Raw genomic sequence first — 17,103 nt, forward strand, 5'->3', positions numbered from 1 at the left:
ATGTGCACTGGCAAAGAAATTGTTTCGTTTTGTTTCGATTCGGATTTTGTGTTATTTTGTTTTTCGGGATTCAGGTGTGAAAGTCAATTCGGATTCGGACGACATTTGTGAGCGGTATTTCGTTCGAACGTTCGTTTTGTTTTTTATTCGTTTCGTTTGTTGCAGTAAAGTGACATTTGATGGGGAAAAAATGTTTTTCTCCTCGTCTAATGTCACTTTGTTGCAAATTCGGATACATACAAATGTCCGAAAATGGAACGAAACGAATCGTACATGTCTAATAGACAACAATATATGTCTGACAGGGGTTCTAAATCCTGATAATGGAGCCCATGGAGAGCATTAAAATGTGACAGGGGTTCTAACTCTTGTGCAACTTCTTGTGCAATGCTGACAGTTAGCTTTTTATGACAGAAAAAGCTAACTGTCAGGGGGGAGGGGTGCAACGACTTTGCAAGGTAAGGGTGCCATAATGTGCAAATATAGTGTGCAGACTTGCACAATATGGCAAGGGCTCCTGGGGCCCCCACATTTTTGTACGGTTTAGCTCTGCTTTAACATGAAAAAAATATATCCGAGGCTAGGTCCACTTTAAGCTGATTAACACTCTAACCCTAACACATCAAAACCCTTGAAATAAACCCTAACATTTACATACCCCTGATCCTAACAGCTAACCTTATCCAACACGAATTTACAGTATTTGAGGGTGTCTGTCCCATTATTAAGATGGCATAGCATGTATTTCTATGGAACAGGTCAGGATGCAGTAGCCTCTGACGCATTTCCAGCCCAAAGCAAAGTACTTTATTAACAATGGCCTTTATGTCTGGAAATTGAGGATCTGATGACTGATTGTTCGCAGAACTAAGTTTACTGAGGGATTAACCATTTAAAGGGCCTAATTTCATTAGATGCACAGACAGTGACAGGACCAGACATGTTTAGGAACCTGACAGACAGTCCTTACGGAAAACCATTTTGTTGAGAGTTATGAAGTCTGTGTGATTGCCAAAGCATGCAATTCCCATGATTCAAAGGAGCTAAATATGAAAGCATTAATGTGCATATTTAATGCCGAAGACACAAAAGTATGAAAAAAGCACACTTTATTTGATGGCATGCCCTTGCTGAAAAAAGAATGACTTAGGATGGCCATACACTGTTAGAATTATAACATTATTAAAAAGCCACAAAAATCAATTATTCAATCGACTTTTGTTGAAGGAGCCGGGCCGAAAATGTTCATGTATTCTGACATTGGCTGTCGCCCGCTGTCAGGGTACAATAGTCGAAGTGGTAGACCCGTCCATTCACACTGGAGTGTGGCCAACTTTACAAAATATTCAGATGTAGTGTTATCTCTTTATTAAATCGGAACTTTACTCCCTTTCACTAAAAATCACAGCAGCATGCAGCTCTGCATGCTGATTTAAAATCCTATTACATTCATTAGTTAAACAAACTTGTTTTTCATTTACTTACAAATAGAGTTTGTTCACTTCCTGGTCCAGTTCTGGCAAAATTGTGTAAGTGACAAATTGCTGCATCCTGGGAAGGTTACATCAGCAGAGCATTGCTGGGAAAACTCATCTATAATCTCATGAGATCTCAGGAAAAGCTATTTTCCTCCCCTGAGATGATGTTCATGCTCACATGTCCGAGTCACATGTGCCAGAGTTCCAGGAAGTAAAGAGAGAGCTAGTAACCTGCCCTTAGTTAACATGGCCACTGTGAGAAGACTGGGGAAGCAAAGAGAAATAAGGTATGCAAAGAATACAAAGCATGCAATTATCTAGAAGTATGTGTTTGTAGATTGTTGTTACTAAACATTTCTAAAGGAGTGTTTGTTGTCATTTTAAAGATATGGGGAAAGGTCGGCTTTACACCTTTCAAAGTTTAAAATATGATTTGTCATTTTATACAGTATTCAGATGTGCATATATATTTATTCTGTGGACCCCTCAATTAGAATTTGTTTTACCAGGGGGGAGGGGCAGCTGGGTCCTAGCACTTTGAAGATTTTGAACATTTATAGATAGATACTGCTCTGGGAATTCTCAAGACAACACTCATTTATCAATGGGATTTACTTTAGAAGATCTCATGATGGCAGACAAAAAAGTGATGTGGAACAGACTGTAAGCACATAGGGATTGGAGTAGAGCTACAGATGGGAATATAAATGGTTCCCTGGTGTGTAATTCATTGCATATGTCATTACAGCTTCTTCTGTTCTGCAACACACATTGAAATGTAGGAGTTCTTAAACTTCCATAAACATAAAATAAGCCTTTAACACATAAACATGAAACACCTTAAAGTGTTTTCTCCCACACACCTTGGAAACAGTTTTGTGGACTGAGCCAAAAATCAACTTTGGAATTAATTAGTAACTCGTATTACAGCAGAAAGCAAATGCTTAGGAGCTAACTAACCTACTCTTGTTTGCTGTTACATAGTTGTCAAGACAGAACAAAAGGACTATGCGTGTCTGTTAACTACATCTTAAATAATTACTACTGCATACTACAGCATTTGGTTTGAAGAAAAACAAAAGGAAGGCCCCAAAGACATCAAGTACCCAACAATTATTTGGCAGTATTGTTTTTGTTTGTGATATATATCTGTGGATGATGTGCCATTAACAGACTAAATTATCTCTTACATTACTAGAGATAGCCTTAGAAATACACCGATCTGCCTTAGCATTATGACCACTCGTCTAATATTGAGTAGGTCCCCTTTTGACACCAAAGCAGCCCTAACTTGTAAAGGCATGGACTCCACTAGACCTCTGAAGTTATGCTGTGATATCTGGCACTAAGCTATCAGCAGCAGATTATTTAAGTCCAGTAAGCTGCAAGGGCAACTTTTTCCAGCATATCCCATAGATGCTCGACTGGACTGAGATCTGGAGAATTTGGAGGCCAAGTCAACACCTCAATCTTGTTGTCGTGTTCCTCAAACCATTCTTGAGCCATTTTTTCAGTGTGGCGCGGTGCCCATCACACTGGCTCAGCCGGCCTGCCTTCTTCCTATAGTGCATCCTGGTGCAATCTCTTCCCCAGGAAGGGACACACACGCACCTGGCCATCCACATGATGCAAAAGAAAACGTGATTCATCAGATCAGGTCACCTCCTCCCATTGTTCCGTGGTCCAGCTGTGATATTCACGTTCCCATTGTAGGCACTTTTGGCGGTGGACATGGGTCAGCATGGGTGCCCTGACTGGTCTGCGGCTGTAAGGCCCCATAGGCAACGAACTGCACGATGTGTTCACTATGTTGCACAGAAGAAGGGACCCTCCGTGGCCCCGAAACGTTGGCTGTATGACGCATGTGACAATTTAATAAAAAGTGCTTTACTTCTTGCACATACCATCAAGTGCTGGTGACTTCTATTATGGACTGTATCTGAAACTGTGCCATCCGTGTTGTCACTTCAAGCACCAACCTTTCAACAAGGTCAGTATGGTTGTCCATGGCTCCGTCGCTGATTCACCAGTTTTCCTTCCATGGACCACTGACATAATCAATGTTCTTCACTTCACCTCTCAGGGATCATAATGTTGTGGCTGATCGGTGTATACATTCGATGATATTAGAATCAATATACACTTTATTGCCAAAGATTTGTGGACACCTGACCATCACACCTACCTCTATGGACAAAAGTCGACACCCCTGCAAATTGTTGAGGTTTATCCAGTGAAAAAGAACTGTTAATGCTGCAGCATATAAAAATATTTTAGATTTAGATCATTGTGAACTTTTAGGGAGGGCACTTTTTGTTCAAGAATGACTATTCCCGGTGGCCGGGATGTGAAGCAGCGCAGACGTGACTGAGGGAGCTCCGCCGCTGCACTGACCTTTATCCGGCATCCATCCTGTAGATTCGGCTCCTGTTGTACTCACCTAAGCTCCGGTGGATGTCCGGAGCAGGGGGAGATGCCATCTAGGTCCGGTAAGAGAGGCAACGGTCCCAAAGGAGGCTGGAGACGATCACAGCGGGCGGCCTCGTGTCCCGCGGCCGCCATCTTGCCCAGGTCCCCTGCTTCCTGTGAGTGCACACGCCGGTCTCTGAGCATGGAGGGGGACGCTGCGGGCGCTGCTGAAGCGGCGCTGGCCCCTCCGGAGCAGCCTGTCTCCTCACCCACAGTAAATAAGGAGAGGGCTGAGACGACCACCGTCCTGGAGGCCATAGAGGGCTGTAAAATCGCCCTCAGGTCGAAAATTGACCATATGGTGGTGGAGTGCACCCTGATCAGACATGATCTGGAGAAAATAAGGGGCAGGCTATCCCATGCAGAAGCGCGGGTGTCGGGGGTGGAAGACTCGGTCCAAGAGCATGCTACTGCCATACAAGATCTGCAACGTACAGTGAAGACGCTGGCAGCAAAGGTAGATGACTCAGAAAACAGAATGAGGCGCAATAATGTGCGAATAGCGGGCCTGCCTGAGGGAGCGGAGGGCCAGAGTCCTGCTCAATTCGCGGAGGCCTTCTTTAAATCAGTGCTGGCCCTGGAGGAACTGCCCCCCACCTTTGTGGTGGAGCGGGCGCACAGGGTTCCAACTGGGAGCCCAGTCCCTGGAGGCAGCCAGGACGCGCCCGGACATTCGCCATGACAATGCTTACGTCCACCTATTTCCTGATTTCTCAGCGGAGATCTAGAAGCGGAGGAGAACCTTTGTGGAGGTGAGACGCCGGCTCAGAGAGAAGGGCATCCAATATAACATGCTGTGCCCGAGCAGACTTCGGGTTCCCCACTCTGGCACGGTCCACATGTTTGATTCGCCTGGATTCGCCACGGAATTGTTGGATGCGCTGGGTTAAGTTCCTTCCAGCAGTTGTCTCCGGTTAATACCTACAATATCTGGCTTGCAAGTGGGACCTATGGAACATCCGGAGCGTGGCTCGGCCTGCTGAACCAATCCTGCACAGCTTGCCTGGCAGATGGGCCTATTGCATGGAGAGAGATGGCCCTGGGCTACCCGATTATTCTTTTGGAATACCTTACCTACGGGCCTGCAGTTCTACTGTTGTTTTCTTCTTGGTTCCGGTTGTGCCAGTATTTTTTTTATTTTTTTGTTGTTCTTTTTTGCTTTTATCCAGTTATCTTTTCCTTTTCTCTTCTTCACTATGACGGATCGGATTCTGCCTTGCCCGATGGGGGCGGAGTGTAGTCAACGACAGCGAACTCTGCAGAACATGGGGATGGTGGGTATGACTTGGATGCACTATCACACCAGGGAAGAGGGAATTTGTGGTTGAATTTTGGGTCGGGAGGGTGGTGTGTGTCCCTGGTTCTCACTCGCGCCCTGCGGGGGAGGGGCACTCAGTCATGTATGTTGAAAGATGTGATGGGGTTGGATGACATAAAAGTGCTATCCTGGAATGTACGAGGTCTCAATAACAAATTTAAGAGATCCATGCTATGTAATTATTTGAAGAAGCTAAACCCACATATAGTGATGCTACAGGAGACACATTTAGAGTGCAGCAAGGTATTAGCGCTGAGACACCCCTGTATACAGAGGATGGTTCATGCGACGTATTCCACATACTCTCGGGGCGCCTCAATACTCATTAATAGATCACTTCCATGTACTGTACTGCATACCATCACTGACCCTGGTGGGAGGTTCGCGATAGTGGTGCTTGACATCCAAGCATCAATTCACCTGGGCCGGACAGCTTTCCGGCTGAATGGTATAAGATGTATGTAGACTCTATTGGACCCAGGCTTAGGGACCTTTATGTGGATTGCCTGGAGGTGGGGGTTCTGCCCGACTCCTTCAGGGAAGCACATTGCATTGCTCAATATGGACTTAAAAATATTGACCAAGGTTTTGGCGACGCGCCTTTCAGGTGTTCTGGGGTCTCTGGTCAACATAGATCAAACTGGGTTCATGCCGGGTAAGTCCACGGACACCAACCTACGCAGACTGTTCACTAATCTACAGTTAACCCATGACAGCGTGGGTTCTAGAGCCTTGGCCTCGCTGGATGTGGCCAAGGCTTTTGACTCTGTTGATTGGGGATATATGTGGGAGGTATTAAGAGTGATGGGATTTGGCCCTGGGTTTCGCAGATGGATCAGTATTCTATATAGCTCCCCCAGGGCGGTCCTCAAAATTGGATCTCTATTATCCGAGGCTTTTGTGATTGAGAGGGGCACCCGACAGGGGTGTCCGTTATCACCGAGCTTGTTCGCACTGGTGATGGAACCCATGGCGATTGCTATCCGTTCATCAAGAGAAATCAGTGGCCTAAGAATAGGGGGTATAGAGGAAAGGCTAGCGCTATACGCAGACGATCTTATCCTTTTCCTGGCGGATGCGGGCCCGTCACTGCGGGCTGCACTACGCATTCTAGACACATTTGCGGGCTTTTCAGGGCTAAGGGTTAACTGGTCTAAGTCCCATATAGTCCCCCTGGACCCACAGACACGTTCCAGTGCGGATAGCACACTCGCATTGCAATGGGTGGAAGAAATCACCTACCTAGGAGTCCGTATAACGAAATCGGTTAGGGATTATTACCCACTTAATCTTCTCCCGCTGCTGTCCCAGCTTAGGTCTAGGGTGGAATCTTGGAAACATCTCCCCCTGTCCCTAGTGGGCAGGGTTAACTTGATAAAAATGAAAATATTGCCTGTTTTCCTGTATTATCTGAGGAACTCCCCAGTTTGGGTCCCACAATCCTTTTTCCGGAAAATTAACGCTCTTATTGGGCCCTTTCTGTGGAACTCCAGTACTCCCAGGATAAAGTTGTCCATCTTACAGGAGCCATGCTGTAGGGGGGGTCTGGCGGTCCCGGACTTCAGGAGGTATTATTTAGCTGGTCAAATGGTGGTTCTGCACAAGTGGCTCACGGGTGACTCCGCGGACGCTGCAGTGGTGGTGGAGGCTGCTTCGCTGGGATCATATGCAGCTCTGGCTGGACTTCCCTTGAGGGGTCTCAGGGCTCCATATGAACTAACAGTGTAAGAGCTACTATTATTTGCAAACAGCTGAACTAGGCCTCCCAGGGGTGGTCTCCGCATACTCCAATATGGAGAAACCCACTCTTGCCTCATTTTTCCAATTTACCAGAATGACTATTCCCCTATTCACAAAGCCAGCTTTGTGTGAAGGAACTTGAGTGGCCAGCACAGAGCCCTGACCTCATTCCTACTGAACACCTTTGGGATGAAATGAAATGTCAACTGCAAGTCAGGTCTTCTCAATCAACATCTGCTCCTGACCTCACAAATGCTCCTTTGGTTGAACAGACTTTGGTCTTCTTAGACGTGTTAAAGCATAACTAAACTCAAAAATGTTATATATTGCAGCCTACCCATTACTAAATGTGGTGGCTACATTCGTTTTCTGTTTTAAGCTTTTTTCCTTTGTTTTCACCTGGTGCTTTGGCCAGTAAGTCTGTTATTTTTCAGCTTCCTTTAACAGACCAAGCTGTCCAGCAAAAGTGAAAGTTAGAGGGTTGAGATAAGCCAGGTAACACTGGCAGGGGTGTTTACAAAGATTAGCTTTTATTCCTTTATGTAAAACTTGTATTCTTTACCTACTATAACGGTTTAAAATTTGTTAAGCAAGTCTATATAAATCTGTGCATCTAACGCTACACTCTCCACTGCTTGGCAATGTTGCTGTCCAAGGTTGACACTGTTGCTGTCCAAGGGTGACTGTATTGCTCCTCCACAGAATGGAACCACCACAGGACAGGAATTATGTTACTTGCTGTATCACCAGGTAAAAATAAAAGGAAAAAAGCCTAAAAAAGAAAACGAATGCAGACACCAGATTTAAAGATTGGTAAGCTACAATATATTACATTTTTGTTTTTGGATGTAGATGTGCTTTAAAGCTGTAAGTTGGTTTTGGAACGGTTTAACCAGCTCAAAAATGTGTAAAGGTCAAGTGTCCATATAGAGCACGTTTACTTAATCACCTTTAGCTTCCACATGAAAACACCCTATAAGTGTATACACCATGGAGGTTTAGCAGTGCTGGGGTTGTAAGCTAAATTTCTACCAAGAACTCTATTGCTCCCCTGTGTCTGGGTGGGTTCCTAGTGGTGCTCCAGTTTCTTAAACAACCCAAACACAAATGGGGGGACAGAAGGGATTTGGTTAATGAGTATCTGAGCACACTGGCTATGAAGCATGTGCCGATATGACTATGACATAGTACTCTGTAATAGCTGTGTCATATCAGAAATCAACTTCTAGCCTAGTCAATACATATTAAAATAACAATTTTCAATGAATCAGCAGCACATATACGTTTCATTTTTTTCTAAATGTAGATCATTTCACATGCTGATGAACTGGGATTGTCCTTTACACCCTTGTGTAATTGAGGGTTGAGGTTTCCTTTTCTAAAAAGCCAGCCGTAGAGAGATAATAAATCTCAGCACTCCAGCACCGTTTCCCTTTTTGTCTCCAAAGATAATTGTGTTACTGTTGCTAAGTTACTTTTCCTTCTGGGTGATAAACACAATGAAAATTCTTTCGAAGATCCTAAAAACACGTTGTAACTAGACCCAGGAAGTTGGCTGCCAAGTAGAAGGAGCAGCATCACGTGAAAGCATTACAATAATAAAAGATCTCAATCTCAGCAGCTCTTCTCATGACTTAACCACTTAAACAGAACACACAATGCACGGGCTGGGATTCGGAGTGAATCAAGACAAGCAGGAAGATAAAGTTACAGTGGAAAATATCGCACAATGTAACAGAGCTTTACACACATAGAGGGGCATGTGAATGTTAATGGAATTGAATATGACTGTTACAAATGTAACCTGGAGATGCTATCTGGAAATTTGGAAAATGTGCTGTATGAATTCATTTTCTTCTTTTAGGAGGTATTTAACATTTTTAGTGGCAGCTGATAAGAGATCTATGACATAGAAGGCCAGCGAGTGGCGTCTCTCCTCCCCGCACCGCTCAGCCTCCTGTCACAGATCGGATTAAAAAAATAAATATTTGAAAAAGTTTGAAAAAGTAAAAATAAAAAACATTTTCGGTTTTTCGGTCTGACATTTTTTTAAATTTCGGTTTCGTTTCTGTTTTAAAATTTAATTTCGGTGCACCTCTAATTCTAACCATTTACTCTGAAGAATCTAATCTCATGGGTCTGCACAATATGATATCTCTGAAAACATTATTGCATCGACCATCCAAACTCTTACTGTGTATGGTCAGCTGAATAAAGTAGTCAATGTTTAATGACCATTCATAAATCAAATGGATTACATAAAGCAATTCATAGTATGAAACAATAAAAATACTCTAAAAATAGTAAAACAAACACAAAACGAAACCTCAAACGACTATGCTAAGACATGCCATATACATCCAATTTTCAGCAGAACTTCAAACTTCTACTTCTAACAGGGTTATTCACAAAAGGGTGAAGTGTTTGCAGAAGGCAGGAGAAGTCTAGGACAACATAGCTGAACTGTAAAGTAGGCTGAATTGGAGAATTTCTCCAAATCGGCTATTTTGGACTAGATTGTTCACTTCTCCTGCCTTCTCCAAACTCTTCACCCTTTTGTGAATAGCCCTGTTAAGCATATGGGGGGCAGCACAGTGAATAAGTGGGTAGCACTTGTGCTTTGCAGCATTTGGGTCCCTGTCCCAGACAGGACACTGTCTGTATAGAGTTTGCATGTTTTCCCTGTCCCTGTGTGGGTTTGCTCTGGGTACTCCGGTTTCCTCCCAAACCACAAAGATATGCTGGTAGGTTAACTGGCACCTGCATAAAAATCAGCCCTAGTGTGCGTGTATGTATGTTTGTGAAATAGGGACCATAGAATGTAAGCTCCTTAAGGGCAGGGACTGATGCGAATGTACAACATGTGAAGTGCTGCGTAAATTGTGGGTGCTATATAAATACCTGTAATAAATAACAAATAAAAGATAAATATAGATAAATATATATAGATTGTATTTTCATCTTCTAAATAAAGCTAGTATCTGAGCATGCAGGACAAAGGGTTCACTGGCCTCTCTCCAACTAAGCAGCTTCCAAACATGAGTAGGAGGATAGAAGGATGCATAGCACAGAATCTGGTGACAAAAGGCTATGGACCAACCCACATGTACTTTATTAAAAGGAAATATGTTTGCCATTCATTACATAAAACTTGGAAAACCAAAGCAGATTCACCTACTTAATGTATGTGATCTTCTATGGACTATATTAGAAAACTCAATGTTTGCTTGTTGCATAGAGTTGCCCTTTGCTATTTTTACATTTGTTAGAATTCCAGACATTTTCTTTATATTTGTGGGCAGAGTGGGAACAGTTTTTAGAATCTTTGTCAGATTTTCTTTTTGTTTGTGATTTTCCCTCATTTCCTGTCCTGGTATATTCCAAACATAAAGTAGGTCAAAGAAACAATAAAAAATGACAGGTGTTATTCCTCATACCACCCACTAAAATGGGCTCCTACTGCTGTCTGGAAAAATCCCCCCACCCTTTCTGGTCTACGTGGTACCAGCCACCACAGAAGAGAAGGTATATCTTCCCAACATTGAATCAAACCGCAATAAAAATCAGACATGGGTTCTAAACCTTCCCCACCCTAGCCAAAGCTTAAAGTGACACTAAACTCAGGAGTTAAATCTTAAAAATGCGTTCAAGTACCGTAACTATTAACATAAATGTAGTTTTATTTGTGCATCACTTAGCTGTAGATCCACAAATCATCTCTGAATTCATGCCTACACTGTCCTTCCTTCTGGAGGGTGGCTACTTTTGTTCCCCATGGTCCCTGTGTGTGTTGTAAAGTAGACACCGCTCCAAGCTCGCTCCCATGATGGACTACAATCTCACGTTTATTTACTAATTTCTAATGAGATTGTAGTCTATCACAGGAGTGAGCTTGGATCGGTGGCTACTTTACAATACACACAGGGACCAGAGTAGCAACCCTCCAGAAGGAAGGACAATGGCAGCACCAATTCAGAGGAGATTTGAGGATCTACAGCTGAGTGATACACAAAAAAGCTGCATTGTTGTTAATAGTTAAGCTACTTGAATTCATTTTTAAGTTTTAACTCCTGAGTTTAGTGTCACTTTAATTTAAAAAAGTTTAAAAAGCAGAACAAAGCAACAGGTTCACTTGAATTTAGCCCTCCCGAGCAACATATATTTACCTTTCTTTCATTTCCCTGCCACTCTGTTCAGATGTAGAGAAGCAAAGGTAATCTACACGCTGTCAAGTTGCCAGTGTTGTAGCCTGTACATGGCTCTGGACTCCAAAGGCCAAAGGACTGGGCCAAGTGTTAATTGACCTAGTCCTGTAACATGAAGTCAAAAGCGCTTCCATACCCAGTATTTCATTCCTGTCCTGGCACTGAACAGAGCAGCAGGGGAGCAAAAGAAAGGTAGGTGTATGCCAGTGAGGGGGATTAGGGCAAACCAGCTGTTTCATCCTGAACACAGCCAAACCAGTGGTAGTTGCAATATTTTGAATGCTAAATCAATATTTGAATAAGCCAATAATAACTGGTCAGTGATGTCAATACATCCTAGGGAATAAGATACTTATTTATTTGTGGTATCACCCGCAGCAACTAATCAGACAAGCAATAGTTTTCAACGTTACAAAATGTGGTTATCCTGGGGAAAAAATATGACGTAAAGGATGTTGGACTACGCTGACTACACCGGGAAGCTGCTAATGACTAATTTAGGGAGTATTTATCCCTGTGGTCTAGCCTAGTAAAATGTGCCTCTGCAGACTTGGCAACAGCTCCACTATTGAAGTTTATTTGACTAGTGTGCAAACTATACTGTGTACCGCGCAGCTTTTCAATAAGCTCCTGACAATGTGTCTCCGCAATGATGAACAGCTTACAGACTCCTGTCATCGGATACAGCAGAGAGCGCTATGAAATGCTTGTGTAGTGCAGCAATCAAGGACTGTGGAGTCAGGTGGAAGCTATGTTAAGCTATGAGGTAAGCGCAGTCTTCAAATAGCTCACAGAGTAACTTGAATCACCTATTATTAGTCTGCTCAGGCCCGGGGAGATTTACAGCATAGGGAACTGGATCCGGCACAACACTTTCCACAAGCTATACAGTATATACACAAACAACAACAGGCAGCATTTGAACTGGTAGCACAATTGTCTTCTCATAGAAACTGGAATAAAGGAGAAATAGTGTGTAGAATACAGCAAACATAATTTTTTTTTTAACCCTTAATTTGACCAGTTTGAGAAAACTTTGGAATCCGTAGTTATAGATAACGTTTCTACTTTCTTCAGCTCCATTTTTTATTGAGTATTTTTAAAGCATTTCTAAAACCAAACCAAAAATTGTATATATTGCAGCAGTCAAGTGTAATAGCTGCATTCGTTTTCACTTTTCAAGATAAAAACATTTTCAGCAAGTACAAAAAATATCTGATCTTGCCACAAATGCAGTGTCCCTGTCACTTACGGTGAGCTTTAAAGAAAACACAAAGAATGTTATATTTATTGTGGAAACTACTAGTTCCATTAATCCACCATGACATGGAGATGAGCAAAGGGAGGCATGTTTGTAATTTGAGACTGTCTTACAACCATGGCTGCCCCCAGGGGTAGAGCTGCAATATATAATTTATTTTTTTGGTTTAGATGCTCTAATAAAACCAAGCAAACAGCCAATTACATTGTTAAAATACATCTTTACTTTTTTTTAGTAAAAAGTTTTGAATCACTACATGAACAAGGACACCGCACCCCTAATATAGGTAAACAGCAAAAAAAAAAAGAGATAGATGGGGCTTTTAAGGTGTCAAAAAATGCAATTAGGGATAATACAACATAGTAATGACAAAATTACATAATAAAATGACATTTATTTATTAAAAAATTACAAGATCCACATGATAAAAATATACCCGCCAGTATCCATGATCAAACAGCATAAGACCTCCCTGGACTCTGTACATGTGCATGATGCATGCATAAAAGATACAATGAACTTTTTTTAAACAATTACATAATAATAAATAATTTTATACAAATAGTCATAAATCAAGAGTAAGATATAATGCAAGTCTGTACTGTGTCCAGCCTTCTATGCATTTCGCCGAAGCTTCATCAGGAAGTCGGAGGTAGCCTTTAGGATTCACATGAATATGCCAATCAGTATATTAAATTTCCGATTGTTTTGATGTTATTTATAGTTTAAATTAATGTATTATGATTTTTCAAATTATTTCATGTTCCAAAAGGTGACATTGTGGATGGTGGATGTTTGCCTGTCTGGGAGTTGTCCCCGCGATTCGGGATGGGTAATGATGGGCCTACCCCCTTACCATATCTAGGGGGACGGTCGGCATCTTCATATCGCCCTATCCCCCTTACCGGGGGAGGGGCGGTATGATTGCTGTTATCCCAGGGTGTTACATCTTCTCATCACGCTGACATAGGATTTGATCATGGATACTGGCGGGTATATTTTTATCATGTGGATCTTGTAATTTTTTAATAAATAAATGTCATTTTATTATGTAATTTTGTCATTACTATGTTGTATTATCCCTAATTGCATTTTTTGACACCTTAAAAGCCCCATCTATCTCTTTTTTTGCTGTTTACTTTTTTTTAGCAGACAAGGCTTTTTTTCCACCCCAATATTTTTGGCCAGCTATAGGGTAAATAGTAATTTTTTATAACATAGGGGCGTCCCTACCATATTCGCTGCCTGAGGCGGTCAGGAGAAGGGGAAGTCGGGGTTAAGCCAAGGTGTCGGGAAGGGCTTGCTGTTAGTCAGCCGTGCTGCCGCCCCCCTCCCCACACACAAACACCTGCCACCCCCAATGAGTTTCCACCCGAGGCTGCCGCTTAACATAGCTTCTACCTGACTCCACCTCTACCGCCTCAGGCTGCCTTATTATGGGGACGCTCATGGGTCTATACATCAGACCTCAATATGGCCTGGCCCACTGTGAAGGAAAGAGGGAAGGAGGTATTTGGCTTCCAAAAAGGGATAGTCGCTCCAAAGGAAAGACAGTTAGGAGATATACAGCTCTGCTCATTTTTTTAAAGAAAACCTGAAAAGGTTTAGAAAAAAATATTGTTATTATTAATAATATGATTCAAATTAAACTATTAGGTATCACAGAATAACACAATCATTAAACAACCCATAGCCATGAAGGAAAATAACATCATCGACCTTTAAAAAGTTTCAATGACGGCCTGTAGTCTCTTAATAAAAGTGTATGAGGCCCTTTATTATGAGGCTTGCGTGCCAAAAAAAACTCCAGGTCCTGTAAATTGTTTGAGATCTTCCGTAAGTTACTCAGTGATGTTAAGGTTAGGAGACTGTGATGGGCACTGCAAAACCTTTTTTTTTGCTGCATTTACTGAGAGGTTGACTCTGCCTTTTGTTTTGGTCATTGTCAAGTTAGAAAATCCAAGTGTGTCCCATGTGCACCGTCTGGGCTGATAAATGCAGATTTTCCTCCAATATTTTCTGATAATATGCTGCATTCATCCTTCCATCAGCGTTTTTTGTAGTGCGTCTTTGCCCTTTTTTGTGTGCGTTTCAGCGCGTTTTAGGCTTATTTTCGCAAAACGCAGAAACGCGCTGATTGGCAAGTTTCCATTGAAGTCTATAGAGCAAAATGAGCTGACGAGCGCCACAAAAGAAGCTCATGGACTATTTTAAACAACAGGCATATTGTTACTCACGATTCAGTGTGCTTACGTAAACAGCCACCATAGAGATACTTGGGATTTTTATTTGCATGAGTTTCAGCATGGAAAAAAACGCACAACGAAACGCTCTGGGGTGTGAACAGGACCTAACTTGCACACACAAGGATGACTGCATAGCAATCTGCTTGAGGAAGGAAGCACTCTAAAACAGTAAGTCAAGACCAGTGCTCTGGGGACCAGCTGTCTCTGCAAGAAACTAAACCCTTTTAAAGATCAAGAAGCAGCATTCAATGTATGGGATTTATTCAGCATTTGAAATAGCTTAAAATCCTTTTGACTTTAATATAATTTTAACTAAATTTCCTGTCCTGCTGAAGCTCAACCCCCACCAAAAAAATAAAAACCAGAAGAGAGCCACCTCCATGCTTCATGGTAGGGAAGGTTATAGAGTTATATTTGGTGTTATCACTCCAAATTATTTTGCTGCAGAAGTTTTGTGACTTTTCTAGGTGGTTTGGTGTATAGAAAGCAGGCTGTTTGGGACACTGGCACAGCAAAAATGGCTAATATTGTACAAATTTTGCCAGGGCTATGCTAACATATACGTAAACCTTTAGCATTAGTGCTTCCTGGGTCACTTTACTCAATGGATAGGAGTGATGATCTTGATGCACTAATGAGGAGGCAGAAAGGTGACATAGGAACCTAATTTGTTGAACCAGAAAGACGAATTGCTTAATCAGAAACTACATGTGTCACGTGTCTGGTTGTGCAGTGTTAGCAATGAAGATCACCAGCACTCAAGGATAAGATAAATCCAAGTGTTCTTTTATTCAAAGAAGCATGTCACAAGTGTTCAAATAGTCAACGTTTCGGAACCATGCAGGTTATGTCTGCCCTGATGAAGGGACCCTGCGTGGTTCCGAAATGTTGGCTATTTGAACACTTGCGACATGCTTCTTTGAATAAAAGAACAGTTGGATTTATCTTATTCTTAAATGCTGGTGATCTTCATTGCTAAAACCTTGGATTCGCAAGGTGCCAACTGTGGACATCACTACAAGCATCATCACTTCTGAAAAACGGTCTCCATTGCTACATGGTGTGCAGGGATATCTTTGTTTATCAATTGGTTGTGCAGTATGCAATATGTGCGTGTATCACAAGATTGGCTTACAGAATTAAAAATCAACAACTATACTTTTGCTATTTTGATTTTGTTTATTTTTGCTTGGAGTTGCGATTGAACAAGGTAAAAAAATGTTTATTCCGTATATCTAAAGTCAATAGAATGCATACCTTTAACCCATGCTTCCCTCATTTTTAGACCCTTCAGTCTGTGCTGTCTGTCTTTTTTTTTTTATCAGCTACTACTCCTTTGCTAGACTTTATTGTGCAACCCTAAGCACAGCACAGAACCACCTTCCTTGTCCCCCAACAACAATCCAAAAATAGGCAGGAATGGTGGTTTTGGAACAGCAGCTAAGTAAATAGATAACTGGCACAGCGACATTTGTAAGATTCACAAATGGGAGATTTCACTAGGTCAAAATATAAGCATTCTGCACTCAACATTATTTTAAAGATAACGTTTTCTTTAAAAATATTTTAAAAAATGTAATTTACTGCAATTCAGGTTTTCATTGCTCCTCCCTTTGTTTAAATATATTCTGCCACTGGTGGCCAAGGCAGGTAATGAATTATAACCCCTAAAAAGCCACTTTTTCTTTACAACATCTAACTAGCAAATTAGATATTCTTTTGCTATAGGACAGAAATAGACCATGCAGCCAGGCACACATACAAATCTTTATATAAGAATGTGAACTGGTATTTGATATGTAACTGAGGTATGGAGCTTTAAAACTGCAGTCAAAATTTCTAAATGTCTTTGTGTTCAGAATAAGAATTCAGATAAGTGGTTCTTCCCATTCAACTGGAGAAAAACTCAAACTATTACACCACACAAAAAATCTTAGGGTGTATGTAGCCTTAGAAGAACATGCTGGCTGTTAGGATTGGCTGGCACATGAACTCCACAATAAGTTGTTCACTACCAATAGAAACTATTAACTTTATTTAAGGCTGGCTAGTTCAGTGATTGGCAACTCCTTGATTTCTTTAAAGGAGAATTATGAGATGCGTGAATAACACTCATCCACATAATTCAAGCCGACCCTGTGACACTGAAACGGTGACAGGTCAGCTCTATATAATGGGAAGTCAACTAATACATACCGCTGATCGGTGACTTACAGATCCTCTGCCTGCAGAGATCTGTGACCGCCAGGCACTGCTCCCGGCAGGGAATCCCCCTCCCCGTTTTTCCACCGCCGACTGGAGGAATGGACGGGGAGGGGATGGGCACAGCTGGCAGAGAGAGGCAGAGCCAGTGGGGTGGCTTTCGACAGTATTGTCGGGATCTGTC

At 42.1% G+C, this 17,103-nt stretch overlaps 1 protein-coding gene across 1 annotated transcript in view; it reads right to left on the minus strand.

The window, feature by feature from the left end:
• ATG7 (autophagy related 7) overlaps positions 1-17,103 on the minus strand; it is a 218,998-nt gene that overhangs the window by 119,464 nt on the left and 82,431 nt on the right. The gene's annotated exons all lie outside the window — the stretch shown is intronic.

Source organism: Nanorana parkeri, unplaced genomic scaffold, assembly GCF_000935625.1.
Source record: "Nanorana parkeri isolate BGI_ZX_2015 unplaced genomic scaffold, ASM93562v1 scaffold700, whole genome shotgun sequence".
Taxonomy (NCBI): domain Eukaryota; kingdom Metazoa; phylum Chordata; class Amphibia; order Anura; family Dicroglossidae; genus Nanorana; species Nanorana parkeri.